Here is a 19,670-nt window from a genome sequence, read left to right as displayed (position 1 = left end):
AAATCATTATAATACATATTAGAAAAATGATATTAAGTTCAAACACAATTCAGAGAAATAATTGCAGGGGTTTATAATTTTTAGAGCTCCTGAAACATTAATTTACACTATGAAATATAGGCTATTGTATATAAATAAATCCTATAATGTTGTCCAATTATGTTTTACCATCCTATAGTTTAAACGCCAATAGTCACAAATAACGTTTTGTTGTTGTTTATGAAGAAACACATCAGCATCAAATATGTGCTAATTTAGCGTGTAAACTGCAGACATGCTTGTCCTGGTTATGAGGGTCTCTCCTCCTCCCCCTGCCGCCCGCTGAGTCGCGGCTATTCTCGGCTGTGTCCGCCAGAGGGCGCTCAGGCTCCGATGTCAACACGCGCCATTCGATTGTGGAAAATGCCACCAGATGGCGGTTTAGGATTGCTGCTCTTCTGAAAGGCGCGGTTCCTTCTCCAGGTCCAATTTTCAATTAAAAAATCCATATTTAGCAAAACTTTTATCGAATTTCGAATAGCGGGAACGCCGACCTTTACGACCATGAGCACCCCAGGTGAGTTGTATGCGTTTTTGTGCCGTTAGTGGTGTGTGAAGGGTAGCGGGTCTGGAGATTAAAGATGGAGGACAGCGGGGCTGGTGGGGGATGGGCGGCTTCTCCTCTGCTCTCACACTAACTGCATCTCCTCAGGCCAGATCCACACACCCGTAGCCGAGCTTTGGCTGCTCGTCTGCGGCTCTGTGACCACACACGGCTCGGTCATGAAGACACGGGCTTATTTTCTTAAGTGTAATTGAGCTCATATATGTCTGCAGAGCTGCCTCGGGTTTGTCGGCGACAGTGAGCTGCACTCATTATATAATGATCAGTTTATGGCACTGATTGCTGCGGGCTTGAGTAGATGCTGGTTTGTTTCTCAAGTTTTCTTTCCCCTATGATATAATGAAGGTCCCGTTATTTAATCTGTCAAAGCCAAGAAATTATTACAGTCTTGTCAACAGTAGGATTAAAATGTAATCTGGTGTGCTTGAGTCATGATAACATGATTAATCCCAGTGTGAGAGATGGTGTGAGGAGAGAAGAAGGAGCCAGACAGGTGTAATACTGTTGCTATAATAGAGGAATATAATGTGAGAGACTTTAGTGGGTAAACGTGTGTGTGTGACTGTGAGGGGGAGGGGTTGAGTTTTCACCTTTGTTTTCATCTGTACTTTCTCAGACTGAAGGAAGATCACACTAGTAGTGAAACTTCACAGTCAGCCCACACATCACCTGTGTTATTACTAGTTATTTCTCTGCTTGACTCAGGCAGGTTTTCAGCATCCCAACTTGGCTAGTGAGGCAATTTAATTCTAAATTATTTTAAAGGCTTTTTGGTAAATGTGTTGTGGCTGAAATGTAATATTTGGAAGCAGTTATTCTCAACTTTTTAATATTTTGGAGCAGTTATTCTCGGTAAAGTTCAGCTTTATCTCAAAAACACAGGGACACTCCAAAATCTCCTGTTTAACATGCCCGTGTCCTCTGTTTTATGTTATACATGCCAATTCCAAGATTTTAATTTTTTTTTTTTTTTTTTGCCAAGAAAGGTTTATCAGATTTCCTGGGAGAAACTTTTTGTAGTGTTTTTAATGCTAACTAAAACTATTAAAATTAGTTTCATTACTTTAAATAAAGCCAAAATAAAATTTATTTTAGATTAAAATCTTACAATTAAAAAAAAAAAAACTTAAATTAGAGAGAAATTAGAAATGCTGCCTTGGCAACTGAAATAAGTTGAAGTATTAAAGTTACTAAGACTGAAATAAAGATAAATTAAGCTAAATAGAATTATTAAAAAAATAAAGATGACACAAGTCAAAACTACTAAAATAAAAATGTAAATCCAAAATATAAAAATATTAAAAGTAATAATAAATACTATAGTAGTGTATATACATAATACTAAAATAACACTTGTTTAATAATGAATTCCAAAATCAATGCCCTGGAAAACCTGGTAATATTTGGACATTTTAGAATTTTCTGAAAGTTATTAAAGTCTTTAAAGTGAATGGAAAAATTATGTAAATTAATAATCTTAAAAATCCACTGACAAGTCATTGGATAAAAAAAAATACTAAAAGCATTTAAAAAAAAAAAGATATTTCTTGGAAAATATTTTTCTCCCTATTTGTTTATGTTTAGCTTTTAAATATGAAATATTTTTTCAAATTTTTTCATTTAAATATTTATTTTTATGAATGGCTGAAATTTTGTTGGTCAAAAGGTGTTTTATCCCTGAGTGTTATTCTGTAAGTGCTATTTGTGACCTGTAAATAATACAAAGTATTGACATGTAAGCCTATATTTATTTAGCTAGAAAACCTGGTAATTGTTGTCCTGTGATCATCAATACAACAACTTCATACATTTTCAAGCCTACAGCCATGAAAAGATTTTGGTCAGTTACTTGTGACTTTATTCTGGTTATATTTGCTGATCATTCTTATACAGTCCTTTTTTTAACATTAAATCGTGTGAATTTTATGATTTCATGCAGTATTCTGTAATGTTAAGATCTTGTGCTGTGCCCTCACTTCTTCAGTCTTAAATTTCAATATTGTAATATTGCTGTAATTTTGCAGAAGTGTGTCCCGCATAGCGTTGCACTTCGAGACAAGCAGTGGTCAGGAAAACCCCTAGCTGACTTTTTCTGTGATGTGCAAATAATGTTACCCTTTTTTTGTGCAGAGTTAACCAAAAGAAATCAGCTTCAGCACGTAGAACATCCTGTGGTTGAAAGTGTGGCCATTAAAAAACCATCTGGAGAAAGCTGACTCTAGTTCAGTATGTGAACTGTATACCTGACTGAAAAGAGACTATTATAACAAGCCAACCATGTACTTGCTTTCCTACTTTGCATTTACTTTCCTAATGGATTGAAAATACAAAATCCTGCTATGCAAAACTGAAAGGTGTTTCCCGTTACATTCAGTCGGTGATCTCAGGGCGCATCAATGATAACAAGAGCTGTGATGTTTAAAGGGATAGTCAAAAAATGAAATTCTGTAATCATTTACTCACTCTCAAGTTGTTCAGAACCTGTATGAAACACAAAAGAAGATATTTTGAAGAATATGGGTAACCAAACAGTTGATAGGAGCCACTGACGTCCATAATATGGAAAAAAAAAATACTATTGAAGTCAATGGGGCCCATTAACTGTTGGGTTACCGACGTTCATCAAAATATCTTCTTTTGTGTTCGGCAGAAGAAAGAAATGGAACAACTTGAGTACAAGTAAATGATGACAGAACTTTAATTTTTAGGTGAACTATCCCAAGTCCCTTAGCAGCCAAAACCTGTTCTGTTCTGTTCTTTTTTTTTTTTTAATAATTGCAAGGGTGCTTGTTCAGAATGATCTGTTTGATGTCAACATGGTTTACTTTAGTGCCAGAAATGCAGGAAAAAATTATTTCAACTTAAAAAATGGCCAGCTCTGTCTGTGTGTTATCTAGATAAACCAGATGAATCTGGCATTAGTGCATGTATATAAATCATGCTCTTTAGGTGAGCATTCATTGTGTTCCTATTTCTGATCTTGAGCTCATTTATACATAACATACTAGGCTAGATACAAAATTAATAATGACACATACCCTCTACTTTTGTACATGTTTAGGTGTAAAATTCTGAATAAGTTTCAGCTTCTTTGCATCAGTACTTTACATTTGACCAGATCCATAAGAAGATTGCATTATTTATCTTTGCTGAAAGATTGCTGTACATCTGGGCTTTTATTCATGCAAAATGAATAGCTTTACCTAAAATAGTGTTGATTTTGAATAGATTTTGAGTTCATTCACTTGGCACGGCACAGCAGATTGTTTGCTGGCAGTTAATCAGTGTCTTTGTCAGGCCTGAGGCCAAAGACTGTCTAATGAAAAGGGTGAATGAGTTGAAAGGTTCAGTCTGTTGATACTAAAATCATACAAAAGAGTCTCTTTTACTATGACATACTATCTACTTTAATTTACATGTTTTTTTTTTCTAAACTTTTAGAAAATAAACACTCTTAATAAACACTTTTCACACTCGCAGTAGTTTATTTATTTTGTCTAATAACATTGTCCAACAGTGAACATACATGATGCATCACAGGAGAACTTCCATCTCATTTCCACCACATCTCAAGCAGTATGTGTAATAACATACTGCGGTGGGAATGACAGTGATTGAAAGGACATTGTAAATTTCATATTTCATCTTTCCTTGGTAAACAAGTACACTAACCTTTAAAAACCTTTAAAGTTGTTGATTATGGTGGGGAAAAAACTGAGGGATAGTCATAAATTGTGTAAAAATTGATATGAATTTTACTAAATAAATGTAAAAAAGGTATTTGTTTATTTTACTTTATTTAGATTATCATAGTAACATGTAATCATTTTCATAATGGCACTTATAATCAAGATAAAAATGGACATTTAAGTCTTTTAAAAAGTTAAAATGATGACGAAGGCGTGGTAAAAAGTTTCCACGATACACCATTATATAACAAAAAGGAAAAAAGCTGAATATTAGTTTTAATAAAGATCAATACAGAGTCAAAAAGTGGCCAGAGTCAAAGAACCACCAGCATATTGGCAGTAACTGCGCTCCTCCCGTCAGCCGGGGGTCTGTAGCAGATCTGTGAGATTACCAATTATTTCACCTGACATCTTCAGTTTGTCAGCACACTGCTCCAAAACGTCTGACTGTACGGATATGTGATTATCTTCCTTGCCGGCGTTATCCTTAAAACAGACGTGAATGGGTCCTTTGTGTTCAGTGAAAGAATGTGAGTGAAGCTTGTTAATGTGCAGCAGCTCTGAGAGTAAGACGACTCCATGCTGAGTCTCTCCTCCCTCTCCTGCAGTCTCCATTTTGTGAGCGCCTGCAGTGGGGCGGCCATGACTGCTGCTGCAGTGACACCAACACAAAAGCACTCTGCCTGTCCCATTCAACTGCATGTGACCAGTGCAGACTCACTACTGTGGGGATGAAAGTGCTTTTGTTGTTGTTTAGGTTGCTGTTTGCGAAGAATATAATGGTATTGTCTTCTGGTGAAACACATTTGCTAGCCTCTAGTGAAGCTCCCAGTGGATCTGTCTCATCAGTTATTACTGTAGTTTCTCACACATTCAGCACCAGCTGCTGCTTTGTATGTGTGCGTGTAACCTTAGAGAATCTGAAATGTCTTTCTCAGTCTTCAGGACCTTCTCTTTTTCAGAGTTAATGTGTGTTTGGTGTCTCTGCTGAACAAACCCTCCAGAAAAAAAAGCAGGAAGTCAGCACATTGTCATGCCTCAAAGCCACAGCTGCATTTACACACCCCACCTAGTAAAGTGATTTTATACTAGTCAACGGTCTGCCTTTGTTTTTCAGGTTTGATGCACATTAAATGTATTTTATTCATTTCATCAGTTGTACCAGGATTTGGTGTATGGATTAGCAGGGATAACAAGATCACTATGTTATATATATTATATTATTACTCACTCTCAGGTTGTTCCAAACCTGTATGAATTTCTTTCTTCTGCTGAACACCAAGGAAGATACTTTGAAGATTTTTTTTGTAACCAAACTGTTCTGGGGCACCATTGACTTTAGTATAGAAAAAAAAAAAACTGTGGAAGTCACTGGTGCCTAGGGCTGCAACTAACGATTATTTTTTGATTAGTTGGCCGATAATTTTTTCGATTAATCAGATAAAAATCCTAATTTTTTTTTTTGGGCACATTATTGCACATCCTGCCCAATGTACAACAAATGTGCCAATTGAATGCTATGAAAACATACAGTGCTTAATTTATTAGAAACTTGTTTAAAACTAAAAATGTTATTGCCTATTACTAGGCAAATAACAAACTGAAACAACTAAATAGTCATTATTCACACATAATATCCAAAAAAACTTAATAACAGTCTGTTGTTATTGGCTGTAATTGGGCATCTGTAAAAAAAACAACAGCTATAAAGTGCTTTTTTTCTGCCTTTCTTGTAAAACAGTAAAATCGAAAATTCATGGATAACAACAATAATTATATTGTAGCATTAGAAATACTGCTGTGACTAAAGAACACATACTGGTGGATTAACCATTACAGAAACATGAAAAATGATTAGTAGTACTGATAGTTTAGGACAGCTGTGGCAGAAACCTTACATTGGGTGGCAGAGGTCTAATAAATTTGTTAAGCACTGTATATTGTGAATATAGTGTAAATCTCTACATTACAAACTAAGATGGTAATAAAGATAGTAAAGAAAAACACAAAGTCAGTGTTAACGAACAGGCAAGATAAGTGTTTTGCAGGAACACACACATTCACTCTGGACACAGTCAACTCTTACTGTCATTTCTTGATCCTGTAAATAGGCTATAAGAAACGTCTTACATTTATATTCAATTACACGTTGTTATCTCTTTACAGTTACTACTCTCATAAAATACTTAAATGACTTAATATTTTAAATCTAAATTTAACTTTAAACAACAGATGTTTCAGCAAAATGAATATTTTTGCACTGAATATTAATTGTCTCCCTCTCTACCGCGTTCGTCTGTCTGACGCAAGTGTGCGCACCGGCACTCATTCAGTAAAGTTTGAAGTTTAACGCAGACTGTAAGGACAAGTCTTTATGCAAAATGGAAATGCTCGTGTGAATTTGCAACATATATAGACAAGGATATAGATGTAGAATGAATGTTTTGCGCTGAGGAAACATGCATCTGTCAAAGCGCCTGACAGGGCAAGCGATTACGCTAATGCATTAGCTTGAAGCTTAAAATAAAGAATTCTCATGTTTTGATCAGCTTTGATCACATACCTTTCCTGCAGCTGCTTAATCTGTTTCCTTCAATATTTTAGATGCATTTTTGTCCATAGAAATGCATTATTCAATGCTGTAATTTGACGCTACTGTCAGATGTTTTCAGTGCACGGTGGGCAGACCCGACTAATCGATAATGAGAATCGTTGTCAATTATTTTCATTATCGATTTTATCGAATAGTTGTTGCAGCCCTACTGGTGCCCCACAACTGTTTGGTTACCCACATTCTTCAAAATAACTTCCTTTACGTTCAGCAGAAGAAAGAAATTCATTTTTCATTTTTGGTTAAACTATCCCTTTAAGGTTTCTGTAAAATCTGTATGTTATAAACAAAAAACAGTAGCCTAAACACAGGTGAAAACTATACACACACCTTCACAAAGAAACTGCCATAATTTTATAACAAAAATGAATTATATTTCCTTACCCACCTAATAAATCTAATACAATATAAATTACTATATTCTCGTTGGGAATGTCGAGGCTGTTTCTTTCATCTGATTTAAAACTAGTTTAATCTTCGAGTGATTTGTAGTTTTTAACAGAGATGTGTGTGTCGAATTGAAACAGTTCTCCCTGGATGTCGTGGCATGTCCAGACCAGGAGTAAATGCAACTCTTTTGAGCTAGCATTGATTGCGTTATCCACTGGGCTGTGCTGCATAGTTCAAACTAGTGATGGGCACTTTCAAAAACCTACTAGCACTACTTGAAGCCTTTGCGAAACTTTTGTCTTGAACCAGTGCTTCGGATCGCATATCGAACTGCCAAAGCCACGTGATTTCAGTAAACAAGGTTGTGCTTCGATACAGTGAATCATTTTGCGAAGCAATTAGTTCAATTTATTACGAGTTTTGAAAAGCTTTGTTTTTCTCATAGTTCAGACTAGTAGCGCTGTTTTTGTAATGCTTCTGGTTTATTTAGCATTTGATGTTTTTAATACGAAACAGAAACGGCCACATATCTAAAAATATTTAGCTGCAACGCCAAGAAAATAGGGGGTAGGAGATGGGGGTGCCCTTGGGCCAGATGAAGATGTTTGGCGGGATGAATTTGGCCCACGGGCTGCCAATTTAGTAGCCCTGTCTTAGATCATAAAGTTAATCTTTAAAATGTGTATATACTGTAATTTAGCAAATTAATATCCTGTACATTATAATGTTTTGATGCCCAAATTTTAGTGCTATATTTCTAATTTACTTTAAGATAGTGTATTGATTCTCCCACAGAATCAATCGTAAGCACACACCCCTGAACTTTTTTTAAGTAGCCTGTCTGCTTCAATTTTTATGTCTGCTGATTGTAGTACAACTGAAGGCTTGTTAAAATAAGGTAAATACAACTACTAACCACATAGTTATATCCCCAAAAAAGCCCATTGGTGCCTCCGTGATTACTTCACTCTGAGAAGCTGTCAATTACAGCTTTCAATCATGATGTTAACCCCTGTTTTATATTTTAGAATACTGGTATGGGGTATTTGAAATATACATATCGGTTGCGAAAAAATGGAAACCAGTTTACTGGATGAACCAGTTTACCACCCAGCACTAATTTACTTGAAGTGTAATATGATTGTTTAATTTGGCTTACATACCATTTGTTTACATGGAGAGGATGGGGTTTATGACCTATAGGGCATCCAGCCACCTGGGGTTGATTGCATCAGTTTCCCATATCTTGTGTTGATGATGTCAGTGTCCATGAGTCCAATGAAAATCTATAGCCACGTCTAATTTCAGAGGCTGTGTCCTCTGGAGGTCGCATTTGAAGGCTGCATCCATCATCAAGGATGTCTTATTTAAGAAAAGTAACCCTAAACAAATTGACTGTTATTCCTCGTGAGGTGTAAAATACTGTAATTTCTTTCTTTCTTTGCAATCTAATGGTTACTTTTCTTAAATGAGACTGCCTAGACGACGTATGCACCCTTCAAATGTGACCTCCGGAGGACGCAGCCTTCGAAATGAGACACAGCATATGTGGATCATTCCATGTCAACTCAACCAGAGATCCCTGGCTAAAAATTTTGATTTTGAAAATGTATTTTCTGGTGAAAGACTTGCAAAAATGAAGAAGAAAGCCAAGATTTTGAGGCAAATTATAAGGGGGTAAAAATTATTTTAGAAAGATCAGCATCATTATTTTATTTTTACACAGAAATTAGTAGGTCTGTTAGTAAAATCGGTTGACTTTAGCAAATTAGCGATCTTTGTTACATTATATGCCACCATATTAAATGGTGACAGTTCAAAAATGGGAAAAAGCACCCTCCCCCCATTTTCCAATTATCCAGTTGTTTTGATGGAGGGAAACAAGCTACATTTCTAGTTTTAACATTATTTATTCTTCAGACATTCCCCTTTAATTACAGTACGTATCAGCTGTGTGCAAAGTGACCCACATTTGGTTTTTGACCCTTAAAAATGGGTAATATTCAACGATTTGGACATGGAGCCGCATTGAGATCATCAGATCTATGGCATTGAACCATATGGGGCCTTAAATAATAACATACCATAAGAAACATTTGCTAAGAACCAGAATGTAAAATAATATTGAGATATCTTATATAATTCTTGAGTTGCATGCAAAATAATATTTAGCCTATGGTACTCTGGAAGGGAATGTTCTATGCAATTGTTTTGATAAAGGGAAACAAGATAACATTTCTAGTTTCAACATTATTTGTTCTTTAGAAATTCCTCTTTAAAAGAAAAAAAGTATCAACTGTATGCAAAGTGGCCCACATTTTGTTTTTTTTACCATTGATAATGTGTACAATTTAAACAATTTACTCTTGGAGCCCTATTGAGATTCCAATATCTCTGGAATTAAATCATATAGCACCTTAAAAATGAAGATACCAAAAGAAAAGTTTAAGAACCAAAATCTAAAAGGATACTAAGATATATTTAATAATTTTACCCTTGGTTTCACAGACAAGGCTTAAGGGTAGTCCCAGACCAAAATGCATGTTTAAGCTGGTTTGCAACTTACACTGACATATCTTAAAAATTGTCAGTGCCATTGTTTTGTCTCAAGAAGACACACACCAGTAATGTGTTTTTTTTGAGGCATGTTTATAAAAGCTACTTAAATGCCCTAATTGAACTAAGGCCTAATCCTGGCTTAATCTAAGCCCTGTCTGTGAAACCAGGCCTTTGAGTTACAGGTTGAGTTAAAAAAAAAAAAAAAAGATAACTTGAAAACTGCTTTTTCACCATTGGCATATAATGCATCAAAGATTGCCAAAGTCAGCAGATTTTACAAACCTACCAATCTCTGTGTAAAAATAAAATAACAATGCTGCCATCTTTCTGAAGTCATTTTTACCCCCTGTAATTGGCTCCAAATCTCAGGTGAAAATTGTCATTTTGACCCCCCTCCACAAAGTAGTGATGAAAGCCAAAATATTAATATTTGTATATAAATATTTGTCATGGAGGAATATTTTACAACCACTATTTGTTTGTCTTTCAAAATCAAAAAAATTGAGCAGAAAAGTTTCCAAAATTTGGTTGAATGACCCATGTTTGTACACTATTGTTTGTACTTGATCTAGGTCTTGCAGCATTTCAGATTTAGGAGAACCCATGACACGCTGAGCAGTTTTACTGCCTATGAGCTTTTCCTCCTGCTGCTCTGTAGTATTGTTTAGCAGTGATGAAGGAAGATTATAGTGAGCTCTGCATTCAGGGTTAATCCTGTAGACTTCCCATCAGTGGAGAAAGATCCCTTATGATTAAGGGCTTCTCACGTCCCCTGGGTCAGTCATCTGCTGTTTTGAGCACCTTATCTCATTAGTGTGCAGTATAGTGTCTGTGAGATTTAGATGTTACACAGAGTTGCTGCTACAGACCGTGCTCCTTTATAATTATATAGTGCAGTTAAATACTTAAAAATGTATGAATGTCTTTGCATTGGATTTTAAACCAAGTGGCTTCTGCAAACAAAGGATGGTAGACCTTTTCTCAGCACTAACTTCACCTTTTTGAACATTCAATTATTATGCCTATTTCTTATAGTGTGCAAAAATCAGCATGTCACATGAGTTGTATATCTAAATATGCAATATTCCTTAAAGGATTAGTCCATTTTTAAATAAACTTTTCCTGATAATTTACTCACCCCCATGTCATCCAAGATGTTCATGTCTTTCTTTCTTCAGTCGAAAAGAAATGAAGGTTTTTGACGAAAACATTCCAGGATTATTCTCCTTATAGTGGACTTCAATGGCCTCCAAACGGTTGAAGGTCAAAATTACAGTTTCAGTGCAGCTTCAAAGGGCTCTAAACGATACCAGACGAAGAATAAGGGTCTTATCTAGCGAAACGATGGGTCATTTTCGAAAAAAATGTAAATGTATATTCTTTATATAAACAAATATTCGCCTTCTAAGTGCTTCCACCAAAACCGCATTTCCATATTCTCAAAAAAGTTTACGCTGTATGTCCTACGCCTTCCCTATTCTACTTACGGAACGAACGCAGCACCAGTTACATTTTTTCCGTAAGTTGAATAGGGTAGGTGTAGGACATACAGCGTAAACTTTTTGGAGAATACGGAATTGCGGTTTTGGTGGAAGCGTTTGTTTATATAAAGCATATACATTTATTTATTTTTTTTTCGAAAATGACCGATCGTTTCACTAGATGAGACCCTTATTCTTCGTCTGGTATCGTTTAAAGCCCTTTGAAGCTGCACTGAAACTGTCACTTGGACCTTGAACCATTTGGTGTCCATTGAAGTCCATTATATGGAGAAAAATCCTGGAATGTTTTCATCAAAAACCTTAATTTCTTTTCAACTGAAGAAAGAAAGACATGGACATCTTGGATGACATGGGGGTGAGTAAATGATCAGCAAAAGTTTATTTAAAAGTGAACTAATCCTTTAAACAGCAGCCAGATGACCTTCTGCTTCTATTGAGACTTTTCTATGTCATGAAATCATGGGAAATAGCGCAGAACAACAAAATGGCTGACAGTGTAGATTACATGACAGTGCCAACATGACAGATGTAATATGTGTGGATTCATAGTTGTGGATTCATAGTTATGTATTCATGACTGTGGACATTTTCCACTAAAGTTTTGGTTAAGAATTAAGAATGCAATATTAGCCTTTCTTCAAATCCCAAATATGGGCATCCAGGATATGATGTCATGCTTCTGTTAGAGAAAAATAAATCACATTAATAATAATATCAAAATGTAATATCTACTTTTCCACAACACTCCCAACAATGAAACTGTTGAGCCAAGAAGTCAATATTTGACATTTACATTTAGATTTAACTTTTTGTTCTAATAAAAATGTGTTTGTATTAGGGTTTAAATGGATTGTAGTTGATCCGTGATCCTTACGGACCGGACCCCATGGTTCGGCACGCATGTGTTTTGCAGATGAATTGCTAAGTTTCACCATCAACATACTCGCGCACTGTTACCTGTGCGCACAGCTGCACACATCCAAAACGACGAGTTGCATTTTAATAAGTGCGCGAACAGCCAATTGATTCCTCTTTCGCTTATCCATGTGCTTGATTGGACACATACTCACACTATTATGTAAGGAATAAATTGATGTCGGGTCGTTGAATTATTAGAAAATAATGCACACCCAAGGTGGTAATGCAGCCATGATGTGAAGCAGAGTGTGCACTATTTTCTAATAATTCAACGGCCCGGAGTCAATTATTCCGCTTATACTTATACTTCAAGACACTGTTCAGATGTTGCATCTCAATACATTTTTCAGGTTTTTGTCCTTAAAACACTCTTGTGTGTGGGAATAATTTCTTACGCATCCTATTCCAAGCCTCCGTTGCTAATTCCAAAACATCATTTTAGAGCTAGTAATGGAGGCTTAAGCCATTGATAGCAGACTAAATGCAGTTATTAATGCAGTTATGAGAGAGACAGAGAGAGAGAATTAGCCTACCTCAGTCTGTACGTCTCCCAACAGTGTTCGGCAGCAGTGTCTCTACTAATAGCGAAACTGTAAGTTTATCTACCTCAAGAACCACACCGTTATTACCTCGCTGGTGAGAAATGTCATGTAGCTTTTAAGTTGCTAAACTATTTTACTGATTAATTCGTTTCTGTGCGAGTGTGTGTCCTGTATGTGTGTGCGTTTGAGTGAGAGAGAGAGAGCGGGAGAAAGAGAGTATGACCTTTCAGGACATAATAAAATGTATTTTGTGGCAAAAACCATTAAACCAAATTAATATTTTCTTGGTCAGTGTCGTTGTGGGTTTTGTTTCTTTTGCGGTTATAGGCTGGAGGACCTATTGAAATAACTGAAATCATTTGACGAAGTGATATGCAACTGTAATGCGGTCAAGACCTGCCTAGAACTACTTTAGCCGTGCGTTTCCCTGAAAATAATTGCACAACTTAGAACGTTCGTCAACCAAACAGATTCGAGCATTCAACAGCCCCGTACTATAAGTCAAAATACCAGACTCTGCAAGTATTCTCAAACTCAGTCGGGCTATGTCTTAAGTGAACGGAAACAGTTGAGAAAGAAATCGAATGTGTATCATTATATTGGATCCGTGCATTCGGTCTTAAAGAGACAGCAACCTATTAATTGCCAGTTTGGGGGGGCATTGTATGAAGACATTATTATGAATGCCTGTAATACAGTTAATATGTCTGGATTGGTTTTGATTTAATATCTAGTCATAGATGGACATATAGAGCATGGTTATTATAATAGTTAAGTAAAACCAGAAAATACATTTTCGTTACTTGAAATAAAATAATCGTTAACTGAAATAAAATAAAATATTTAAAAAACTAATTAAAAATATTGGGGAAAAACTATAATAGTATGCTATCTTGATACTAAAATAACACTGATATTGAGCAAGCAGGCTATTTCAACTCTTGCTGGTTTTAGCTTATTCACATATCCTGGCGGATCGTCCTCAGGTTTTCTTTTTCTGTCTGTCTGTGTGCTTAAGATTGTGATTCTTAAAATGTCTCTCTGCTCAGCCATCATCCCCTCACCTGACATTCCTTTCCCACAGGTGAATGGCCTCTTTGTAGCGTACGTCTCAGAGCTGCGGTCGTGACGATGGCTTGTCTCAACAAAGCCCTTTTGTTAACACTGCACTCGGCTGGTTATGTGCAGACTAAGGCTTTTACTTCATCATGTTCCATATGTTCTGTACGCTTGGGGCTCTTTCCCACGGACGAGACGGGGTCCTGAAATATGTGTGATTCAAGGAGAGCAGATGGAATTACAGACTGTGGTGAACAAATCAACAGAGAACTCAAGCTGCTGCCTTACACAGATCCGGTTTCATTAATGTGTTTTGTCATGTAATGTAGTTCTCCTGCTCTGTAAGGCAAAAAGTCTCCACTTATCCAGTCAATCAGATCATGAGTTTGGATGAAAATAGTGATTTTTGAAACTGTACCTTTTTACGTGTATAACCTCAAAATCATGCACTGTCATTATCTTATTTTCCTCCCTCTGCAGGACAGATGGGAGTTTTAGTAATCATGAAAATGAGTGTAATTTCTCTGCCACTAGCAAACAGCATTGCAGATAATTTGTTTTATTATATTTTTTTGACTATATTATTAGTCTTCATTTATTTTTCATCATTTTGTCTGGTAATGGTGGACTAACAATCTGCAAGAGAGTCTTTTATCTGTAGTTTATGTCACAGATAAGGAAGATTAAAAAGCTTTAATGTGTGATCACACAGCTTTGAAGAAATTCTCATTTCTCCGCAGAGACATCTGTTTCTGTAGCCCAGCATGTCATTTCACCCTCTTATTCTGCCCTGTGTCACATTAAGAGGCGATCAGTTTAGCCTGTTCACCAGCCTCCCATCAGCCTCCATTGATTTACTCTTAATAGGGTTTCTGCCCTTGACCGAATGGAGGACAGTCATTCAGCTAATGCCTTCACATTTTGAACGTGGCCACGATGTCTAGATTTCAAATTGCCTGCCAAAGCTTTTGAATGAAAAATTGATGTTTATTAAAGTCAACATGAAACCCCATTTTACTGTGATGTACCAGGTATGCTTAATTTCAGCTGTATTCTTCATTTTCATTAAAGATCACAAAAACAACAACAAAAAAAGGATCATGCATAGAGAAAGTAATTGTTATTATTTTGACTTTAAAGGCAGATATATGTTTTAAATGTCCAACAACGCATTTTTTTAGGGAAAATTAATAATTAATAAACTAAATAAAATTAATAAACATAAAAAATAAAATCTCACAGTGATTAAACTTACAAACGCACCCTTTGCACATTTCCAGGGTTCTCGGAAGCGGAAGTCGTCATAGTTGTGTAAACCTCTATAGTGGTGAACGGGAGATGACAGCAAATATAATTTTTGTATTCCCATTTGCTCCAATAACAAAGAAAAAATCCATTATAGCATTTCCATTCACCCTCACAGTGTTTTTTTTTTTTTTTTTTTTTTTTTTTTTTGATTAACTGCCAAGGTAATATAACAAAGTAAAGCGTTATAAATGTGTACTACATTAAAAAAAAAATGAAAGTATGAAAAACTTTACTAGATTTGCGATGCTGATAATTGGAAAACGGCATCACAGCAGATCATCCACCCTGTTCTATAGCTCTGCTGATGTGCTGTTGGCCTTCATCCCAAAATGTTTTCTTTAAGAGTTTTTATTCCAGTGCATTCTGGCAACATCTGACAAGTACACCTTCTTGATAATTTAACAGCTGCCTGATACGGCACAAAAAAGCTGCTCAATAAATCGAGCAATACATAGGTACACATGTTCTGTCTTTTTTTTCTTTCTCTAACTGTGTAATAAAAACGTGCAGGTCTCTATATATATAGATTTTGTGTTTTCTAATGTAATACAGGATTTCTATTACAAATTTTATTATCGTAACAATTTAGGTGAACATTTTCAAAATGTCTTTTGTTATGATCCATTTTTCTTTAATTACAGCAGTATTGAAACTGCATTAACTCCACAAGTTTGTGTCAAACCTGAAGATCATGTTTTTCAGCAGATGATCCAAACAGCATCTTGTGTCTGAATGGAAGCAAGAATGTCTGTACAAAGTCACATCATCAGTGTCAATTTTTTAGGGATGCTTGATTGGATTTTTGCCGATATTTTTTCAACTCATTTTGGTCGATGCTGATACCGTTATACATATATATTTTTTTCCTTTGTATGGGAACAACACCAAGTCTCTCCTGTGCAGGAATTATAAATGAATCATTTTTCATTGACCAAAATCTGTATTTTTTCATTCTGGTTTCAGAGTTCTGAGGTCTCTTTACCAAACTTGTTAGAGCTAAATAAATGTTATGTCATTTCTTGCTTTAATAAGACTATGCAGACGGACTATAAGACAGATGCAGTTGTAACCTAAACATTTTATTTGTAGATTTAACATTTGAAGCTGAAATCATCAACACGTGAAGCGTGGGTGGCATGACTTTGATTGAAGGACGCCGCCTTTAACCTCAGATAAAATTCTAAAATTCTTTTAGAGCTCCTTGGATTCAAGTTATTTTCATCATCTGTTTAAAGATATTTTACAGATTAATAAAAATGTACAAGTGTCATGTTTTTATTCTTCATGTAGGTTGTAGCTTCTGACCATTTAAATAAAATCCGACTCATGATTTTATGACATCAATTACTACTTTATTTATTCAGAAACAGAAGTAGCTTAATGTTATTTGTGTATTATACTTTTCATTTTAGTCTAATAACAGTGGTTCCCTAAATATAAATAAAACTCCATACGGGGTGGGGGCTGCTGCTGCTTTTCTAGTCCTTTTCTAGCCTTTGGGCAGCTATTTCGGGCATCCAAGACCAAGTCCTATCTATTTGAATGGGGGACTCCTGAAATGTCAAAAACTGCTGGCCAAACTCACAATTAAATAACATTTTAAATCAGCAACAAAATCTTACAACTGTACCATAAATGTTGTTTATTATGCTCAAATAGTGCTAAAAAAGCTTGTTTTTCCAGCTCCAGTGATGCAATGACTTTACCAATCAGCGATTGGCCCTTTTATTTAGAAGGCGGGACGTATTCTGCCATATTGCATGTTGCAGTTTCTCTCATTCATAACAGGGCTCCAGACTAACATTTGAGTGCAGTAGCACCAGTGCCACCAAGTTCTACAGATGGTGGCGCCAGCACCTGATTTGGGTCCGCTGGGGGGTGGGGCGATTTTTAATCATAAAGGTAATTTAGTCATAAAAGTACTATTATTTTGCATTAATAAGTGCAAGTACTTGAAAATCATTGAAAAAAAAGTGCTTGAATTTCACTCTCAAAAGGTTGTATGAACCCTGAAAAAGAATAATGTTAAAACATTCGACTATTTCTGCCACAATACCATGGTTACAGTTAGCGTTACTACATTAAACCATTTGGTTACCATTAGGTTTCAGTCTGGAGCCCTGCCTAAGTAAAAGGTGTGAACCATCTTTGTATATCTATAGTGTTTGGTTTCGCCCCTTTCAAGGAAAGTCTCCTCACTCAGCAGCCATATTTGCAATGCCTCTGGAGAGTTATTTCAGGTATCCAAGACCAATCTCAAAACCAAACTCACAATTGAATAACATTTTTCAAATCAGCAGCAAAATCTGACATTAACTGTCCCATAAATGTTGTTTCTTATGCTCAAATAGCGTAAAAAACAAACATGTTTTTCAGGTTAGCTCCGCCAATGTACATGCGCAAGTGCACGTCTCAAAACACTGACTGTTTCTATAGCAACCAGAGATTTAAACTGCAGCTGCAGTGACGTGACGACTTTATCAATCATCGATTGGCTCTTTTATTTAGAAGGCGGTACTTAATCTGTCATGTTGCGCATTGAACTTTCTCCCATTTATAAGTAAAATGAGTACATCTAAAGTCTTTGGAATGGCAAACGAGACGCGACCGGTGCCGATGATTACATTTTAAGCCTTTATCGGCCAATTTCGACATTGTTCCGATACTCTCGTGCATATTTGATTAGTGACCTGAAAATAGTGCCAAATCATTAATATCTCTTATTCAGTTTACCTCATAACTTTTTTTTTGTTGTTATACATTTATCAAAATTCTTAAACTTATTTATCCTAGATTTTCAATGTGGTCTCAGTGCTGTACTTTATTGTAACCACATTAATAGTGTTGTGCCTATAGTTGTGGTCTTTTGAATCTGGGTCATGTTAGGCCAGTCTTCTCATGAAGTGCAGCTTCTCCCTTGATGTATAGCTGTATAATGTTTAAATTTCATGCATTCACTGTAAGAAGCCTTAGAACCCGCGTCCTTGTGTGATCCACCTCCTTAAAGTGAACGGTTTGTCCTGAGCGACTCACTGAACTTCTCTCTCTTGGTGCATCGCATTATATATAAGTTGACTGTAAGTGGGTGTTATTTAATTAAAAAGCCTCCTTGTGTAATCTTAAAGTAATTCTTCCTGTATCAGTCGATATTTGTGAAAGCACGCCTACTCTCTCACGCGTGTGTGTCGCTTGTGGCTGGTGGATTAATAGCTCCGTTGTGTGTGTGTGTGTGCCGGTGCACACGCACGTGTGTGAGTGAGAGGTTTAGTAGTAGTTGCCAGGGATGTGAACGTGCTCCACGCATGCGTGTGTTGCTTTTACTGTAAAGCACTTAACATGCATGACATGTATTCCAGAAGGCAGGCATTACCATGGCAACCCTTGTAGGTCATAAGCTGCAGGTTTGATTTGATTGGCTGAATGAAGCAAGTGCACACGGGAGAGATCAGTCAGTGGCAAGGACTGTTTATCTACAGGATGTCCTTTTGGATATACTCTACCAATCTGATTTATCTCTTCAGCTATTTTATCTTCAGAAGCAATAAGAATTGCTCTGGCTTTTCATATTTAAACATGCTCCACGTTCCATATTTATTTTGAGAATTGGGATTGGCTTTGATGTGTCTGAACTTCAGTACTGGATGTTGTTTTAGTTTGTGTGTTTGTGTGACGTCAGATAAAATCATCTTCCGATTTTTTGTATGTCTGTGTGTTACTTCCAGTTTTCACCTCATCACAATAAGGGTGGGCGGCATGACCAAAATGTTATATCCCGGTATGATGAGTCATTTATTTCACGGTAACAGTATATGACAATATCACAGTTTGTTTGTTTGTTTTACTTATTCATTTATTTATGATTATTTATTCATTTATTTATGATTAAATGTGAATTAAGTACAATTGAAAGGTTTTCTTTTTATGTTTAGATTATTCGTAACATATTTAAATTAATATTTAAATATACTTTAATTCAGCAACGATGCATTAAAAGTACGAGTAAATTCTTTTACATTGTTACAAAAGATTTCTCTTACAAATGAATGTTTTCTGTTTATCAAAGAATCCTGAAGAAAAATATATCATGGTTTCCTCAAAAAATATTAAACAACACAACTGTTTTCAACACTGGCAATAATACGAAATGTTTCTTGAGCAGCAAATCAGCATATTACAGGGCTCGACAATAAGGACTGCCCAAGGGTCCGGGGCCAGCGTGAAAGACTCTCGGGCCAGTTGACAGAACTGTCACTTGCCCGATCAGGCCAGTGCTGCATCTTCACGGAAGTTGGTAATTTGCGCATTTATAAGCCTTGCCAATTGAAATATTCAAGCGCACATAAACACGAAAGTACCCGCGTACTCTCTCAGTTTGGTACTCGCAACACACATTCAAAGCGTGCGCCCAGATTGCCGCGTCTCATAGCACACGAATACTCTAGCTGTGTCTCATTTAATTTAATTTCGAAGGCTGCATCCTCCAGAGCA

The 19,670-nt window shown here is 36.2% G+C and overlaps 1 protein-coding gene across 4 annotated transcripts in view; it reads left to right on the top strand.

Annotated features, from left to right (window-relative positions):
• Positions 1 to 264: 264 nt before the first annotated feature.
• stag1a (stromal antigen 1a) overlaps positions 265 to 19,670 on the top strand; it is a 49,401-nt gene continuing 29,995 nt past the window's right edge. For 2 of the 4 annotated variants that reach the window (XR_007933407.1, XR_007933405.1), the window contains exon 1: positions 265 to 556. The gene's annotated coding sequence lies outside the window, so the exon portion shown is untranslated. The remainder of the gene's footprint in view (positions 557 to 19,670) is intronic. The other 2 variants (XM_051918507.1, XM_051918500.1) reach the window with 2 other exon arrangements.

This window comes from Ctenopharyngodon idella, chromosome 2 (genome assembly GCF_019924925.1).
Source record: "Ctenopharyngodon idella isolate HZGC_01 chromosome 2, HZGC01, whole genome shotgun sequence".
In the NCBI taxonomy this organism is placed as follows: Eukaryota; Metazoa; Chordata; class Actinopteri; order Cypriniformes; family Xenocyprididae; genus Ctenopharyngodon; species Ctenopharyngodon idella.
The sequence above is the reverse complement of the archived record's forward strand: the minus strand, read 5'-3'. Positions and strand labels throughout refer to the sequence as shown.